Source organism: Mastacembelus armatus, unplaced genomic scaffold, assembly GCF_900324485.2.
Source record: "Mastacembelus armatus unplaced genomic scaffold, fMasArm1.2, whole genome shotgun sequence".
Classification (NCBI taxonomy): Eukaryota; Metazoa; Chordata; class Actinopteri; order Synbranchiformes; family Mastacembelidae; genus Mastacembelus; species Mastacembelus armatus.
In genome coordinates this window covers 199,757-217,635 of record NW_022872940.1, presented here as the reverse complement: position 1 = coordinate 217,635, position 17,879 = coordinate 199,757, and the positions used below count along the sequence as shown (strand labels likewise).

The window sequence follows — 17,879 nt, the reverse complement described above, 5'->3', positions numbered from 1 at the left end:
TATTATTAGGACTCTGTTGCTATAATAAACATGTGGTTCAGACTTTGTCGACTGGAGACTTTGATTTCACACATTGGCAGAGAAGAAAAGAGAAGAACAGTGTCTGTGGGGCTTCGACGGCTTCAGCCTGGCCGGAGAACTTTCCACCACAATATTGGCGTCGCCCACAGGACGGGCTGACGGGACCTCGGCATCTGGACCACCTGCCTGCCGCTCACAGCGACCGGTGATCACCAAACAAAAGGTAAGCAGAGCCATTTGAATCTGCATGTTGCTGAAGACTGGAGACAGGTGAAAGGGTCCTAACCTGTCCTATAAAGAACCTCTAACCTATAGGAGGCCACTAACCTGTAGGAGAACATAAGAACAAAGGAAACACCACGGTGCAGGATGAATAAGAATGTGAATGAAAGGTTTGTGGACGGTGCCGATAATCAGTTGGCTTTGGGTTTATATATATATATGTAGACCTGAAGAGCTAATATGGTGGTGGGATAGCAGCTGTTATCAGACCATAACCAAGGTGTGGGAACCCTGTTTATAAAGCTGGATGTGGACCTGAGTCTGGACCTGGACCTGAGTCTAAAGCAGAAATCTGGGACTAACCTTTAGTTGCTCACCACAACTGTTGTTGCTACAAATCCTGTTCATGTTGTTCTGAGTGTAATGTAAAGATGATGATTTTAACCTTTGACCTTTTTGAGGCTGAGATTAAAACTAGGAGGGGCTAGAAACTAAATTTAGATCAGACCAGATTATTGATGAGATGGGCCTGGGTTTAGGACTAGAGGGGACTAGATTTAGGACCACAGGGGATCAGGCACAGGGTTTGTGGGTAAACAAAGACCAGATTGTGGCTGCAGAAAAGCCTCCAGAGGATCAGAGGAAATAACTGATGTTTCAGTGTTTGTCTCCTGGTCCAGGCTCCAGTTTGATGTAGAACAGGATTTAGTCTTTATTTGGATCCACTTTAGCTTCCACACAGTCTAAAGTTTCTAAGTTTCTTTTTTCGGGTTTATCAGCAATGAGAGCAGATCCAGCCTAATTGGAGTTTGTGAATGTTTCATGTCACCTGTGTTTTATTGGGCTAAACTCTGTTTTAAGTCGTGTTTCCTCGTTAAGAACTCAGGATTTGTTTTCCAAAGGCTGCTGGTTGTTAAGAAAAGCTTTATAGACTGATCCTTATGGTGGAATGAGGTTTTTAGGGAGGACCACTGGATGTTTGGGGTTGAATTCACATGTAAATGGGACCTGTTCAATCTAAGTGCCAGGGACAGACTGTCACAATGAGACTGGATGTCATCATTCCAAATACCGAAGTGAAACGACAAGAGGGCAGAAGACAGAACTTGGACGAAAAGAGTCAAAGTATCTTTTAGAAGGTTGGTATCATTTAGGGCAGCACCAGCATCCTAACTTAAGTGATGCATCGAAGGACTTTTGATGGACTGTGGTCCATAAATAAGTCCATACTATTGAAAACAGTCCATCATCTTATTAAACTGCTAGTCATTTAAATGTCATGTCAAACTACCAGTATAGGTTCACTTTACTGCTAACACATATAGCTAGGGAGGCAGGCCCCATATCAGAACCCTTAAATATAAACATTAAGAGAACCTCAACTTTATCAGTCCCTGAAGGAGCACTCAGGTTAGGTGTCACATTAATTCACATGTCAATGACTGTTACCATTAAAAAGAATCTGTTATTAATTAGCTGCCCCTTTACTAACAGTTGGAAAAAGGGCAGGTTTTGGCCTTGGCCAGTAATTTCCAGTGGGGACATGTCACAGGTTCAGTTTTTTCCAACACATCTTCTAGGAGGACGTCTTTACTATATTAAGGGACCGGACAGGGACATAAAAGCAAAAGTGGTTTGTGGTGTTGAGGAAGCCGACGCCACTTTTGCTGCATTTCATGACAGCCCAGCAGGAGGTCACAGTGGCCAGAAAAAGACCAGAGGTGCCATTTCAAAACGTTCCTTCTGGCCTGGAAGGACCAGGGACATGGACAGAGGGGTAAGAATGCACTTTGTTATTTCCAAATCAGTCATTTCACCCACTAGTTCATGAATCATTTCATGAGTTCTGATGTATTTGAACACATAACCAGACTGAAGGACATTTTGTGCTTGTGTGGGACATTGCAGTCCAATGGAGTCAGTCATTAAATGTTCCCCAGCACATTATCTTTAAGTGACTGCATCATAGTGTCAGCTGAGACTAAATGAGTTGGCAACCATTGGCAATGAGGGTTGGCAAACTGTACCAAACATAATATGTTAGAGTCCCAGTTTGCTGTTGTTCTGACCTCATCATGCATCTATGTTTTATACAGGTGTCAGAATGGATGGTGTGCCAGTCAGCCCAGCACATGATAAAGCAGGAGGTCCAGTTCACTCCTATGAAGGTGTTCATGCTTCTATCGGATATATTGTTACTGTGAGACATGGTCAGATGGTCCCGATGCCCCGATACCTGTGCACAGCTTAAACACATTGTGTTAGACAGGTTTGGATCTAAACTATGAGACAGGCATTTCACTTTATCTCAGCATGTCTGAAAGTGACTGAGTGAGGGAGCTATTGAGACGAGCCACCTCAGTCTAAAACTATATTGTGTATCAGCTGTTATGAAGAGCTTTGACTCCATCATTTGGAATCTAAGAGCATCCTGACAGTAGCCCAGAGTCAGTCCAGACCAGAGCTGAGTCTAAACCATGAATCACATGTGTTCTTCCAATTGTTTTTAATTTTCAGGTGACGCAGCCTTTGGAGCTTGTTGGGATGGACCTGACTGGCAGGTCGGCTGAAACCAAAAGTGTCTATCAATATGTGTGTGATGACTGACTACTACACTAAATGGCCACAAGCCTGTCCTCTGCAGTCAAAGGTGCAGAAGAGGTTACACAACAAATTCTAAAGTTTGTGGATCAGTTTGAGGCACCAAAACGCATTTGGACAGACCAGGGGAGCGAATCTGTAAATGTGGTAAGGCTGGTGTCAGTATCCTGCCATAGACTTCCTGTGTTTGAGTTTTATTTTGAAGGACTCTGCAGGATCCACTTTGTCCTGTCGTCTTACTTTGTTTTGATTACGATTATTTTCACCTGTGTCTTTTTTCGTTCCCTTAGATAAATACCATCCAATTTCCTTTGTTCATTGCTGGTTGTTGTTGTCTTGTTTATTGTCGTTCGCACCTGTGTTGGGAGTCCATGCTACAGCCTAGCTCTGGATTGTTTTCTGTTCCTGCTCCTATTGTGTCTGCGTGTTCTGTCTGGAGTTTTCGTTCATGTAAGTCTCCTTGTTCCGTCTCCTGAGTTTTTGTGTCTTGTGCGAGTCTTCTGGCTGTTTTTCTGTAGTCTGGTGTGCTCTGAGTTAGTTACCCAGGCCGTGTCTTGGTTTGTGTTCTGTCTCCCTGTGGTGTTCCCCGTGTATGCGTGATCTGCAGTCTGAGTGTTTCTTGTTAGCGTCCTAGGTGGATGCCCCGTCCTAGTTTCCCTGTATGTGTCTGAATTTCCGTGCGAGTGTGTTGCCCTGAGTTTCTCTGCATGAGTCTGTCTCCCCGTGCGTATGTTCAGACCTTCCTAGTTTCCCTGTGCGTGTCTGAGTTTTCGTGCGTGTGACTAGACCGCCCCTGTGTAGCCTGCATTTGTCTGTGTCCGTGTCTTCCCCGTGTTCAGCACTTTTCCCGAGTTCTTCGTTATTAACCCCTTGTGTTGCCACTTGTTTCATGCCCAGTTCTGAGTGATTTTTAGTTCTGTTAATAAACCAGTTCTGCACAAGTACCAGTTCTGTGAGCATCTTGGTTCTTTTAAAAAGTAAGAGCCTTCGGGCCCTTGACAGGCTGGACCTAATTAGTCCTCCTTATTTCTTAAATGTGATAGTAATAACTGTCATCACATGTAATTGTGTGATATTGTAGCAGTCACACTGCCTTGTTTTTGTCAGATCAACAAGCGTGTTAGTGCCAAACTAGGCCTCAAACGGAGTCTCTGTGCTCCACATCATCCTCAGACTAATCGTTTAGAAGAGAGGATGAATGCAACCATCCAAAGTAAGGAAAGCACAGCATCAATATGTCATATTGTGATACACAAATACTTAAAGACTTTCCACAATTTCCATTTTGGGCTTTTTTCTTCAGGGCTCTCTGCAAGCTTGTTGGAACAAAGCCAAGTACGTGGGATCAAAATCTAAATAAAAATGTAGTAAAAGGCAAATGTATTAGTATAGCACCATTCATACACTACGCAACTCAAAGTGCTTTACAAGGCAGATAGTTCCATTAAAAGTCTGGAAAAGAGCATCTGAAAACAAAGACGTTCAACATCAAATACATTTAGATCAAATAAAGTCAATTCAAATAAGATGTCAAAGCACATTAAGAAAACAAGGAGGAACAATTATTTGAAGGCAGCAGGAAACAACAGGGTTTTCAGTCCTGGTTTGAATGAGCTGACAGTTGGAGCAGACCTCAGGTGTTCAGGAAGTTTGTTCCACAGGTGAGGAGCATAGTGACTGAATGCTGCTTCACTTTGTTTGGTTCTGGTTCATCTCTATCTGCACCACACAGGCCTTGATGTGTATTTCAAGCTGACAGGCCAGAAGACATTTTAGCAGCTTGTTGATCCACATTCAACCAGAATTTTTATGACAAATGAAAATGGTTTAATTTGCCCCTGACAAATAATTAATTAGTAAACTATCAAAGAAATGACCCTTTGCTACTGTAGCACCAACATTTCTCACCGTGAACCTTATATAAGAAATTACCAACATATGAGCAGAAATTAAATGAAGATACACACCAGGCAACTGGTCAAAAAGCTGCTTTAAGTGTTGAATTATTGCTGATTTAATAAATCACTAAATCACTAATCAAGAATATGATTCTGATTCTTAAGTTTCTTTGAGTTAACAAAATGCCAAAATGACCTTCATGTCCCTGTGAGAGCCGTCTCAGGCATATTCTGGTAAACCAGAGCCAGCACTGTCAGCCTGAAACACTGTGTCATATGAGGACATTACACTGCACTAATGAGCTGGAACAATTAGCTGCTCACACTAGAGAGTTTAATTGAACAGTTACCAAGATGAGAAAGGTCTTTCTCACACACACACACACACACACACACTCCTGGAGCAGCCATTCACACTAGAGGTGCTTGAACAATGGCCTCCTGTAGTAATGACTTAAGAAACTGAGTTTTCTGTGTTGGCCTGATACCCTGAGATATTTCCTGGCTGTTGAACACACAACACTCAGGCCTCTTCACAGGAGAAACTGCTCCTGAGGACTTTAAATGGATGGCCCCTGGCAGTGTGTGTGTGTGTGTTTAGTGTTGATGTTGTACGGTACAAGTGTGTGTGATTTGTCTTGTGCACTTGATAAAAAGATGAAATGACACTTTTATAAGAGCCTGCTGTTGGCTCACTGTCACACTACACAGAGCAATGAAGTGCTTTGATTGGCTAAAGCTCAGACTAGTTATTGATTCATTGATCGATTTGTTGATCTGCTCATCTGGCAAATTATCCTGATGGTCAAAGCTGAACTGTTATTCAGGAGAAATCTCCATGAGACATCATTTTAACTTCAATCATGATTTCATTTATTTCCTATTAGAGAGACTAACTACCTTCACTGCTTTAAGTGTTTTTATTATGGTGCTTTAACATTTTTCATCCTGACAGACTCAACTCAGTGAAACCAACTTGTATAAAAGCTTTAAACCAACTGACTGTTGTGCTGAACATATACTATAAAATTACAAGAACAGAACAGACACATAAGGTGATGTGGTTAGAAGTGACAGACGCATCCCAAACATCACGTGTCTGATTTACAGTCAGTATGTTTATTTCTCCATGACACAGTCTCCATTGTTTCTGTGTAAGGATTCCTACCACAGGTCCAGTGGATCCAGAACATCCATGTACATGTACAGATTTCCATAAACCCCAACACTGCAGTGAAATGTCACAGAAACAGCAGAAAACTACAGACAAAGAAGTTGGACCCGCTACAATAAGACCAGGACTCAGCTGGTCTAAATGCTGAAATGCTGTTTATTTGGCTGTAAGCAGGAAGTCAGAGCAGGTGCTGAGGCTGGAAAACTCCTCACTCAGTGATCTGTAAATCCTTTTCTCTGTAGGTCTCGGGGTCGGCCGCCTTCCTCTGAGCTGCTGGAGGAAAATCAGGAAACTGTCAGAAAACCTGGATTAGTTCATTATAGTGAGGCTGTTTTGTTCTGAATGGACTTTCTCTTTGTAAATAACTAGTTTTCCATTAAAATGTTTACATACGTGTTTTTCTGTGACGCATTTCTTTGAAATCATGTTCTGGATTTTGGTTTATCGTGTTGTTTTCATACATATTAAAAATACACATCAAGTGAAAAATAGGACTTCAAATTATTGAGCTGTGGACCTATGTGCTATTTTGATTTAGCATCTGACATTAAAGGTGTTATATGTCCTATATAATTCAAGAAGACAGGCACCCTCGTCCCCCAACAGATCAGCAGTCTATCACAGGCCTGACACACGTTCAGATCCACACCTGCAGACACTTTAGTCACCAACCAACCTGAAGAGCATGGGTGGACATAAAGGTTGGACTTTGATCCACCTTGAATCTTCACAGACACTTAATCAGCCTAAAGATCCATAAAGATCCACATTGGTTGTTAAAATGTTCAGCAAATGTAAAAAATAAAAAAACACCAACCTCAGTTTCCGTTTCCATCTTCTTCTGCTGCTGCTTCTTCTGCTCCTGCTCCTCCTTGTCCTTGTCCTTGACTTCTTCCGTTTTCTTCTTCTTTTGTTTAATGGCAGTTTTCAAGCCATCTAGGGGACATTACCGCCACCCCCGAGCAGGAACATGGACATAGACAGGGTCCAAACAAACTTTATCTCTGCTAGAACCAGTTTTATTTTCTACTGAACCTTAGAATTTATTAATAATCCATCCATCATCTAGACCCCCTTAGTTCTAACCAGGGTCCCAGGGATCTGCTGGAGCCTATCCCAGCTCTCTCTCGGGTGAAAGGCAGGGGTCCACCCTGGACAGGTCACCAGTCCAGCACAGTTATTAATAATCTGATAATCCCTCTCGGATTATTAGCACCGGTAAAGGAAATGACCAATGAAAAGGAGTGAGCCAATCATGAACCAGGAGCCGTGCGCAGTGGGCGTGGCCGTCAAATCACCGCCATTTAAATCCTGCGCGCCAGGTGCTCAGGTGTTCGTCAAGTCCGCCGCAGAAACACGCAGCCTGCTGAAGCCGCACAACTAAAACACGAACATTTTCTCCTTCGGCTAGTGATGGGCAAGTGAAGCCTCATGAAGCACTGAGGCTTTCCTGACAATTGTGCCGAAAAAGATTCAAAGCTTCAAGACTTCAGTGACGGTGACATCTGGTGGATAACTGAAGCCATAGCAACCTCTAAAGAGCACGAATTATGGTGTGTGTGTGTGTGTGTGTGTGTGTGTCTGGAGTGAGAGAGTGTGGTTGGTTGATTACCTGCACACCTGTGGGCAGAGGGAGAGGAAGTTAGATAGGGAAGACACAGGTGGTTGGGCGGGGAAAATGAGGATAGGAGGAAGCCACATAGGTTTTCAGCCGTGGTGTGTGTGGCGTGTTTGGTGGTTTTGACGCGTACTTCTAACATTTTAATCTTGCTAAGTCAGTATACTGCATTTTTGTTCTTTTGATAATAAAGTGTTAAACGTATATTTTGGCAGACATTGTTTTTCTTTTTTGGCACGAGTTGGAAACGTCTTCCTCTTTTTTCCCTAGTGGCATTTTTTGCTGTTAGATTGCCACTACAACAGCAATAAAAGTTCAGACCTCTTGAGATCAAAATGATCCCAAACTTTAGAACGTCGCTTATTGGTGGGACTCGCCATGAAACTTGCCAAAATACTCTCACTCTTACTCTCCAAATCCTGAAGCAGAATGATGCATCTTATACAGCTGGTATGGCACCAAACCACTCACATCTGTCAAACCTGTCAAGCTGTCATTGGCTCAGAATGCATTGAAACGCCATGAGCCAATGACACACACTGAAAGACTATGAGCCAATGAAAAGCTTTGAAACATTTTGAAGCAATGAAGCGCGAAGCGAAACAGCGAACGTCATCAGTCACGTGACACTGGTGTTTTGACACAAGCCCCGACACAGCGTTTCGAATCACTTCGCTTCAGAAAGAGTGACACAAGCTCCGAAGGCTCGGTATCATTTGCCCATCACTAATAGTAGTTCACTAGATTGTTTTGTTCCCGGACAGCATGGTGAATGAGTGGTTAGCACTGTTGCCTCACAGCAAGGAGGTTCCTGGTCCGAAACCCTGCAGTGGCCTTTATGTGTGGAGTTTTCATGCTGGTGGGTACTCTGGTTTTGTGATCCCATTTATAGACCACTGTGAAATGAAATACAACTGCAAAATAATGAGCTAACTGCTAACTGAGGTGAGCTGACTGCATCAGTCATCCAGGCCATGTAGCTCCTTCGGCAGCAACAGAGACTGTTACACACTGAATGTATGTCTGTATAAATATAAACCTAAATATGAATATGAATGCTGCTAAACAGAGAATTGGTGAGATTTTATGTGAAGGGTAGTACACACGTATGTGGCTTCTAAAACTAATTTTCTATTAGTAAAACTGTGGAGGAAGTTTGTGATAATAAAGACTCACACACCAGAGAAATGTCTTTCTGAGTTTTATTCACACACTTACTGACATCCAGCTACATCAAGTGAGGAAGATCATGTCAGAGTGGGATTTTTACACCACATTTCCCCTTTGCATAGCAATAGAGATGGAAAGACAAAAGCCAGTCTTAGACCTATCTCCCACAGTTTCCACCAGAAATTGAGGCCAATGACGATCAAAATGCTGGATATTTTCAAGTGTTTTCAAGGGTTAGTTTTGATCATACAGATAAAAGCAATATATCATTTGAATCTGTAAAGGGTCTAGTTTTAGTTGTATACCCTCATAATTACAACAAAACAATGTGCTTTTTCTCCTGTCTCACCACATTGTAACTATTGTGATCCCGCCTCGTACTGAGCGCACTGTTCATATGGAAATAATCTGAGGTGAGTCAGGTAATTCTGTACATGCCCCAGAGAAATTACATAAAACGCCAAACTTCATCATAGAATTTACTCACTGTTTCTGTGTTTGGATGATGGCAGGCTATGTGGGTGAAGAAGTACTTCATATGTTCCAGACAGCGATGAAGAGTTTACTTTGTCCTCAGAGTACAAACATGACTTAAATGACGAACATTTGGATCCGCATTGTACTGTATTGTATTGTATTGTATTGTATTACAGTAATTCACATTCCTGACTGAAAGGGTCATTATGCTGATGTCTCAGGTAAATGACATGACTATTCATGGTCAGACACACTTTCCTGCATATTTCTTTTATAAACAAAAAGTGTCTTACAAAATTTAAATCAATGTATTGTTTTCAGTGAATGAGTGAACATCACTTTCACATCATGTTGAAGCAAACACTTTACACTACAAGATGTATTTATTAAAAGTCTTGCAGAATCAATGTTCTGTTTTATGGTCTTATTTCAGTGACTTAAAAATTTCATTTTTTCACTAACCATGCATAAAGACTGTTTGCTCAAAAACACAATCACATATTATTGTAGCCCAGTTTCTGCTGATTAGAGTGTTATCACACTTTAGCCAGTAACATGTTTAAAAGCAACTGAAAAAAGCACAAATGTCAGGGCATGTCAAAACTTGTCCAGGGCCCCAAAACACGCTCAGACCTCAGACGGTTAAGACCTTAACCACAGTGGTCAGTTTTGACATTTCTTCTTGGTGTGAATGAGCTGATGGGCTGTTAGAGCACTTGAGCAAAGAAAAAATTTTCCACATTTGCTCACACCAGTACGGTTTCTCTCCAGAGTGAATACACTGATGTGCTTTGAGGGTGCCTAACTGTGAGAAGGCTTTTCCACATTGGTCACAGCTATAGGGCTTCTCTCCAGAGTGAATACGCTGATGTATTTTCAGGGTATTTAAACGTGTGAAGGCTTTTCCACACTGGTCACAGCTATAGGGCTTCTCTGAAGAGTGAATACGCTGATGTGTTTTCAGATTGTTTAATTGTGTGAAGGCTTTTCCACATTGGTCACAGCTATAGGGCTTCTCTCCAGAGTGAATACGCTGATGTGTTTTCAGGGTATTTAAACGTGTGAAGGCTTTTCCACATTGGTCACAGCTATAGGGCTTCTCTCCAGAGTGAATACGCTGATGTGTTTTCAGGGTATTTAAATGTGTGAAGGCTTTTCCACATTGGTCACAGCTATAGGGCTTCTCTCCAGAGTGAATACGCTGATGTGTTTTCAGGGTGCCTAACCATGAGAAGGCTTTTCCACACTGGTCACAGCTATAGGGCTTCTCTCCAGAGTGAATACGCTGATGTGTTTTGAGGTGGCCTGACTCTGTGAAGGCTTTTCCACACTGGTCACAGCTATAGGGCTTCTCTCCAGAGTGAATACGCTGATGTGTTTTGAGGTGGCCTGACTCTGTGAAGGCTTTTCCACACTGGTCACAGCTATAGGGCTTCTCTCCAGAGTGAATACGCTGATGTGTTTTGAGGTGGCCTAACCATGAGAAGGCTTTTCCACACTGGTCACAGCTATAGGGCTTCTCTGAAGTGTGAATACGCTGATGTGTTTTCAGGGTATTTAAACGTGTGAAGGCTTTTCCACATTGGTCACAGCTATAGGGTTTCTCTCCAGAGTGAATATGCTGATGTGTTTTGAGGTGGTCTAACCGTGTGAAGGCTTTTCCACATTGGTCACAGCTATAGGGCTTCTCTCCAGAGTGAATATGCTGATGTGTTTTGAGGAGGCCTGACTCTGTGAAGGCTTTTCCACATTGGTCACAGCTATAGGGCTTCTCTCCAGAGTGAATACGCTGATGTGTTTTGAGGGGGCCTGACTGTGTGAAGGCTTTTCCACATTGGTCACAGCGATAGGGCTTCTCTCCAGAGTGAATACGCTGATGTGTTTTCAGGGTATTTAAACATGTGAAGGCTTTTTCACACTGGTCACAGCTATAGGGCTTCTCCCCAGAGTGAATACGCTGATGTGTTTTCAGGTGACCTAAGTGGGAGAAGGCTTTTTCACACTGGTCACAGTTGTACGTTTTCTTTCCAGTGTGAACATGCTGATTAATCTCTAAACTCTCCAATGTTGTGAAGGTCTTGTTGACTCCCGTTCTTCTTTTCTATTTGTAAAAAAGAAGAAAAAAGCAAAATGGAGAAAAGATATGAAATTACATGATAGAAAAATCCAAAACCATAATTGACATTGACATTCACAACATGTTTATGAAACATGATCATGTAAAATGTGTTTCCTTGGAGTTCTATTTCATTCCAAAGTTGTAATTTTGTGTTTTGTCTCATCCACATATTTTGTCATTTTTTTAAATTATTTTTCTTAAAACATGTGCTTGCCTCACCTCAATAGCTTTTCTTAGTATCAACATTTAACTTTTTATCTAGTTTCATTTCTAAACAGTGGGCACAACTCTCTGAAGTACAGCACCATATTTAAAGCACTAGCTTAAATTTGAAAGTAAAGAATTTCTCTTAAGTCTAATTTTTTCTCTTACCCAAATTTGGCTTTGAGAAACCACAGAAGTATCTGGCAACAATTACTTTTAAGTTAGACCAAGTTTTACGACTCAGTGCCACACAGACGCAGGTCTGTCAACCACCACAAGACCAAGAAAACTGACCAATGTAAGAGTGAGTATACCAGCTTGGTGACAAAGACACTCTCAGCCTGCAGCTTAGTTAGCTTAACTTAGTCTTGGAACTCTGACCGATTCCACTCTGAGGACCAAATGGCCTCCGAAGCAGACTTTATTGCCCTGCTCGCATAGTAACTTCAGCAAGCTCCAGGTGATGTCTTGCAGCTAAGTACTCTGTGATGAACAGCTGATGCTTCAAACTGCAAAAACATGAAAATATTTTTTCCCCAAATCTTCTTTTAACCCTCTGGGGTTGACGAATGTGCCAGCGAGTTTTGTGGCGTCTCTGTCACCTCTCTTCACAAACATGTAAATAAAACAACCAGAATCTCAGCAAATACCTGCCTCATAAAAATAAGAATTATATGGCTAGAAAGCTTGAAATGTTTTCTTTTAAATGAAACAATTCAAGTCGAAAACAAATCATCACTTTTTATTTAATCCGTATGAACGTAAGGAGAAGTCCGTTTTCTCCTGTCTCACCTCATTACAGGTAATGCGACCCCGCCTTGTACACTGTTCACATGTAAATAATCCCAGGTGAACCAGGTAAATATGTGCACACCCCCGAGAAATGACATAAAACGTCAAACTCTCAGCTACAGCTAGTGTGAACAAGATGACATTCACATCATTTGTGAAGTAAACACTTCAGCCTGCAACATGCAGGTGTAACATGGTTAAAATGGGAAGTAGTAGGAAGGAATGTGTGAATTCCATAAAATGACACTAATTCACGTGGGTCTTATTTATTTGGTTAAGGAGGTCTCCCTCTGTTGGTTTTGGATGGTACTGCAGGTGAATTTCCCCTTTTGTACTTCCCCTCTTGCCGTACCACAGCAGAAATGAGTGAGCTCGCTGTGGGTACGTAGTTTTTCGTGCTCCGTATTATACGAGTACAATTGTTACATTTCTTGATATAAGTGTAAGTTTTAGTCTTGAATAATGGTATAGATATATATGAGCAAGGGGGTGATGTATTACATGCAATAATGATAGTTTGGCGTCATGTGACAGAAAGCAATCTTGTGTTACATGTGGTTAGCATGTCTGCTAAGTTTATAAGTGTGTGATGACTAATATGAAACGCCATTTTTGTGTCGTTAGCATTGCCAATACCTGCGGTCCTGAGGGAGAGCCTGTTTGATTTGTTTCTTGTTCTTTTCATATAAAGATATGTTGCTTCCAGCTTGATAATGATGTAAATCACTATTTTCTTGTCTTTTATTTGGTAAGTTCATTTCACAAAATGCCATTGTTCATTCTAAATGTAGTTTTGATATTTTATTTGATGTAGATCAAGTTTCTGGGACAGCAGAAATGAATGAGCTCGCTGTGGCATTGCCAATACCTGCAGTCCTGAGGGAGAGCCTGTTTGATTTATTTCTTGTTCTTTTCATATAAAGCAACTTGTGTACCAGATCCTTGTGTGAGTGAATAACTGTGACCGCCACACAGGTCTCCAAAGTCTTGTGAACCAATGTTCTGTTTGTGTTTTATGGTCTTATTTCAGTGACTAAAAAATTGTAGTTTTTCACTAACCATGCATAAACACTTTTTTCTCAAAAACACAATAATGTATAAACTTGAAGCTCACATATTATTGTAGCCAATTTTGTGCTGATTACAGTGTTATTAGACTTTAGACATTAATATGTTAAAAAGACACTGAAAAAAGCACAAATGTCAGGACATGTCCAGGCCCCAAAAACCCCCTCAGACCCCAGAGGGTTAAACTCATAGCTCTCCACCATTCCCTCCTATCACCTGCACTGTCACTGGCACCTTTTTGCTCTTTGTACCAATTAGTTCCCCTTTCATTCTGTTTTCAGGTGATCTGTGCTTTTTTCTTTAGTTTTTTGTAGCATTTGTTTCTGTAGCATTTCTGTTTACCGTTTGATCCTTTGTAGCATTTGTATTTTGTCATGATCCGTATTCCTAAGTTCCTGTTTTTTGTCTTATTTTGAAGGATCATGACAGGGACTTGTTTTTGTTGTGTTCTGTTCCCTTTACTTTGCCCCAATTAGTTATTGTTTTCACCTGTGCCTTGTTTTTGTCCCTCACTTTATATACCTTTGTTTAGCCACAGTTTTTTGCTGGGTTGTCTGCTTACAGCTGCTCTCAACTGCCTTTGTTTCCTGAAGAGCCACAGTTCTCTGCCTCAGTAAAATACCCTGTTTTAAGTTAAGTAGTCCAGCTTTGTTCTTGTCTTTTGTAGCCTTTGTTCCTGCTTTATTCATGTTCCCTGTAGCCCTGCTTTCCTTGTGTTCCCTGTAGTCCTGCCTTGTCTCTGTCTCATGTTCATGTTCCCTGTGTGGTCTGGTGCATCTCCCTGAGCGTGTGTGACCCAGACCCTCATGTCCTGTTGTCCCTGTATCTCATGTTCATGTTCCCTGTGTGGTCTGGTGTGTCTCCTTGAATGTGTGTGACCCAGATCTCCCTGTCCCCGTAACTCATGTGCTTTGTTTTGAGTCCTGTGTCCTGGTGTTCCCCAGTTTCCTGTTTTCTGCCTTCCCGCTTTGTTCTGGTTTCTCATTGAAAATAAAGTCTTTTTGTTTAACCCTGAGTACCAGAGTGGGTGATTCCTTGGTCCGAACTTTACTTAACCCTGACATATGACAGTATTTATGTCTGTTTGCACTGGAGTACCCCCCCGAACCTACACAAATTCCTTGCGTGTGTGCACACACACTTGGCAATAAAGCTCATTCTGATTCTAATTCTGATTCTGATTAACAAACAATACCAGTGTGACGACTTTCACACCCGCAACTGGGAGCAAACTGGCCGAATCACTACATTCAAAATGAAAACTTTACCACAAATAAATTATTACTTATTTTAAAAGCTTCCCATGACACTTTCAAGGCAAATGATTTAAGTCACTTGATTCATTAATGTCACAATTTTAATGGACACACTAGAATCTCCCTATGAACACTCCAAAGAAAAAAAATCCAATGGTGGACTTGAAATGCCAAACTGATTAAGTACTGGTCAGATTAGCATAAGTAGAATATCAGACTAGCAACACTCATCCTTAGTAAACTGGCTGGGTAATGGCTCAGACCTGCTTCTAAGCTGTTTTATTCAGGACTGGGTGAAACCACAACACACATTGGGAAATACATAAACATAAAGGCTGGATCTTAGACACTTCCAGACTTGAACTAAAATTAGAAAGAACAGATGATGCACTGACCATTGACTCTGGCCTCTTTATGAAGCCTTTTCTATCGATTAAGTCCTGAACGCTGAGCTGTTGATCACTGCCAACAGAGGACTGGACCTCCTCGCTACTGCGGTTAAGCCAGCTGCAGTTCTGAAAAGCCACGACTGAAATTTGTGGGTGCGCATGTTACTATGATTATGGTAATTTGAGGAACAACATAGAACGTGCTTTCAAAGATAATTGTCATGTTTTTTTTCAAATTTGCCCTCAAATGGTTCATTTATAGGTCTTTTTTTGACAGGTGTTTGTTTATTTGAGTAATGAATTTCTGTATTTTTCAGAGGGCAAGAAAAAACGCATTTCTCATCAACAGAAAAAAAACAATTGCCAGTTCTTATAGGGGACATCCCATACTATATACAGTGCATGCCTCATATGAAAACTTTTTACTGCAGCCTTTTGGAGAAACGTTCCATTATCCTACTTCAGTGTCTGTTGCTCCCAATTGTACTGTATAATTATAATAATAAAATTGTAAAACAAAACATACTAGAACTACTAACTAAAGGTCACATAACGAAAGCACAAAACATTGTTTTACAACATATCAAGTCAAAGTACATTTTCCTAGTGTAGTACTGAGGATGACAGTGCCAGTCATCCTCACCAAAAATGGCATTTGCAGGTATGTTAACACAGGTGGGATGATACCATCCATTACACAATGAGCACTGCACCATGATTTCTTTGTTGTGTGCAGGACTCCACACTGACAGGAATTTGCCTAAAATTGGCTTTGCTTGGTTGAGGCTCTGAAACACCTGGTGAATTCTGCCCTCATCCGTCCCTCACGGAACAGACAATTCTCAGGCCTAAGGTTGCAGCATAGAGGATGTGCAAATGCAACTGCAAACAAGCCACAGATGCTGCTATTGCTTTGCTGCTGAGCACTAGGAAAAATTACCACGAATAGGTCTTCCTTTGGCCTTAACATCCCCAATAAGGCTTGTGTGGCACTGGTGTCCAACACTGTTGAGAGGCTGTTGTGAGGGAAATTTACACCTTGACAGACAAATGTCTGCTACCTCCTTGTGTTAATTCAACAAAGACTTTTGACACGGCTTTGTATTCATTAGGAAGCAGACGAAAAGTCATAGAGACGCTAATTATATTATGAATGCCATCCGGAGGCAGATGATTCGCTGTGGCGACCCCTGAAGGGAGCAGCCGAAGAGAAGAAGAAGAAGAAGAAGAAGAAGAATATGCCATCCTGCCAGCACGACTTACATGTGAGTGACTTATGTGTAAATTAATACTATTCAACTGATATTAAAGCTGATCATTTTCTGTGTTTGCGGTCAATCGGTATTGACCCGTTCTGCAGACCGTATGCTCCGTTGTGACTCTGTTGCTTTGTCTATTAAATTTGCCATCCTTTAACCTGAGATTTGCCTCCAAGTGCTTTTTGCCACGACAGCTACCATGAATGCAAACCTTATTACTACCAGCAAAGATGTTGCTTGCTGTCACCCAATGGTTTCCCCAGTGTGTAACATTCGAATGAGTGGCTTGTTAGGAGTACCCACAATTCCTCCTTTAATACACTAGATAAAAGTTTGGACTGAAATCCATCAATTTCTGTGTATTCATTTGCAATAACGTGAGAAGCAAAATCAATCTCATCACTGCTGAGCCAATAATCAGGGTGCAGAGTAGAACTAATGGCACTGCCTTTGGGGGCTTGCTGTTTTCTATAAAGTCTACTTGAAGGCAGTTTTTCAGTTGGTCTCTTACCATACCAGCATGGACTAAGGTTCATCTCTTTGCATTTTAGGTGTGTGTAGGTGTGTGTGTCTTTGCATTTGAAGTGTTACCTAATAAGAAGTAATCATTTATTTCTTCTACTTATGAGAACTGGGGTCTTTATTTATACTCTTTAGAAAGAGGAAATACTTTATTTTGTCTGTCTGTCCTGCTGTAAACTCATCTGAAAACAATGATTTGAAAGATAAACTTTAAAGTAAAATATAGAAAACCATTACTCAAATAAACAAACACCTGTCAAACTGGCTTGATCTCAGTTTTCTATCTATTAAGTCCTGAACACTGACCTGCTGATCGCTGGGACCAGAGGACGAGTCGGGCTCGTTGGTCGGGTGGTCTGGGTCGATGAAATCTTGATCTGTGTGCTCTTGATCCTTTATTCCGCTCTTGTATTCGTCCAGTTCGGCACAATCCGGATCCTGATCCTCCTCTTTAGATGCGCCTTTGTTGTGGTCCTGGTCGATAAAACCCGGGTCCTCGTTCTCCTTCATCTCCTTCATAACAATGACGTAGTGGTCGTAGTCGATAAAATCCGGGTTCTGAGTCTCCTCTTTAATTCCATGTTTGTAGTGGTCGTGGTAGACGAAACCTGGGTCCTGGTTCTCCTCTTTAATCTCGGTTTTGTAGTAGTTATCGCTGTTTCCATGCTCTGGTTCTGTTTTTGTCGCCGCCATTTTGAGACGCAAACGTCCCCAGAAGCCGAAGCCCCGCCCCCTTAGTAACCGTTGCTAAGTGTCAGCAGCGTGTGCCTGGGCCTCGATGGGAGTGTTATCAGTGTTTGAGTCACTGTCACAATATCGTGGTGTGGAAATCAATGATGTGTGACAATAGTAAAGTTTGTGGACATTATTTACATTTGTAGACGTGTGATATATATGCAAGAAGGTGTTTATGTTCACATTGGAGTGTGAACTGAATATTTCATTTGGAAACAAAGTGGATTTATGGAAGTGAGAGCTCCACTCTGTGATGATGCTTGTGTGACTGTGGCTATATAGTGTTTTCAGACTTAAACTATGAGGACCACCATGTCCATGGTGTCACTCAAAGCAAACACTGAGGGTTCATGT

General features: G+C 41.6%; 1 pseudogene; it reads right to left on the bottom strand.

Annotated features, from left to right (window-relative positions):
* LOC113143885 (zinc finger protein 208-like) overlaps window positions 1-17,500 on the bottom strand; it is a 905,597-nt pseudogene extending 888,097 nt beyond the window's left edge.
* Between the last annotated feature and the right edge of the window lie 379 nt (window positions 17,501-17,879).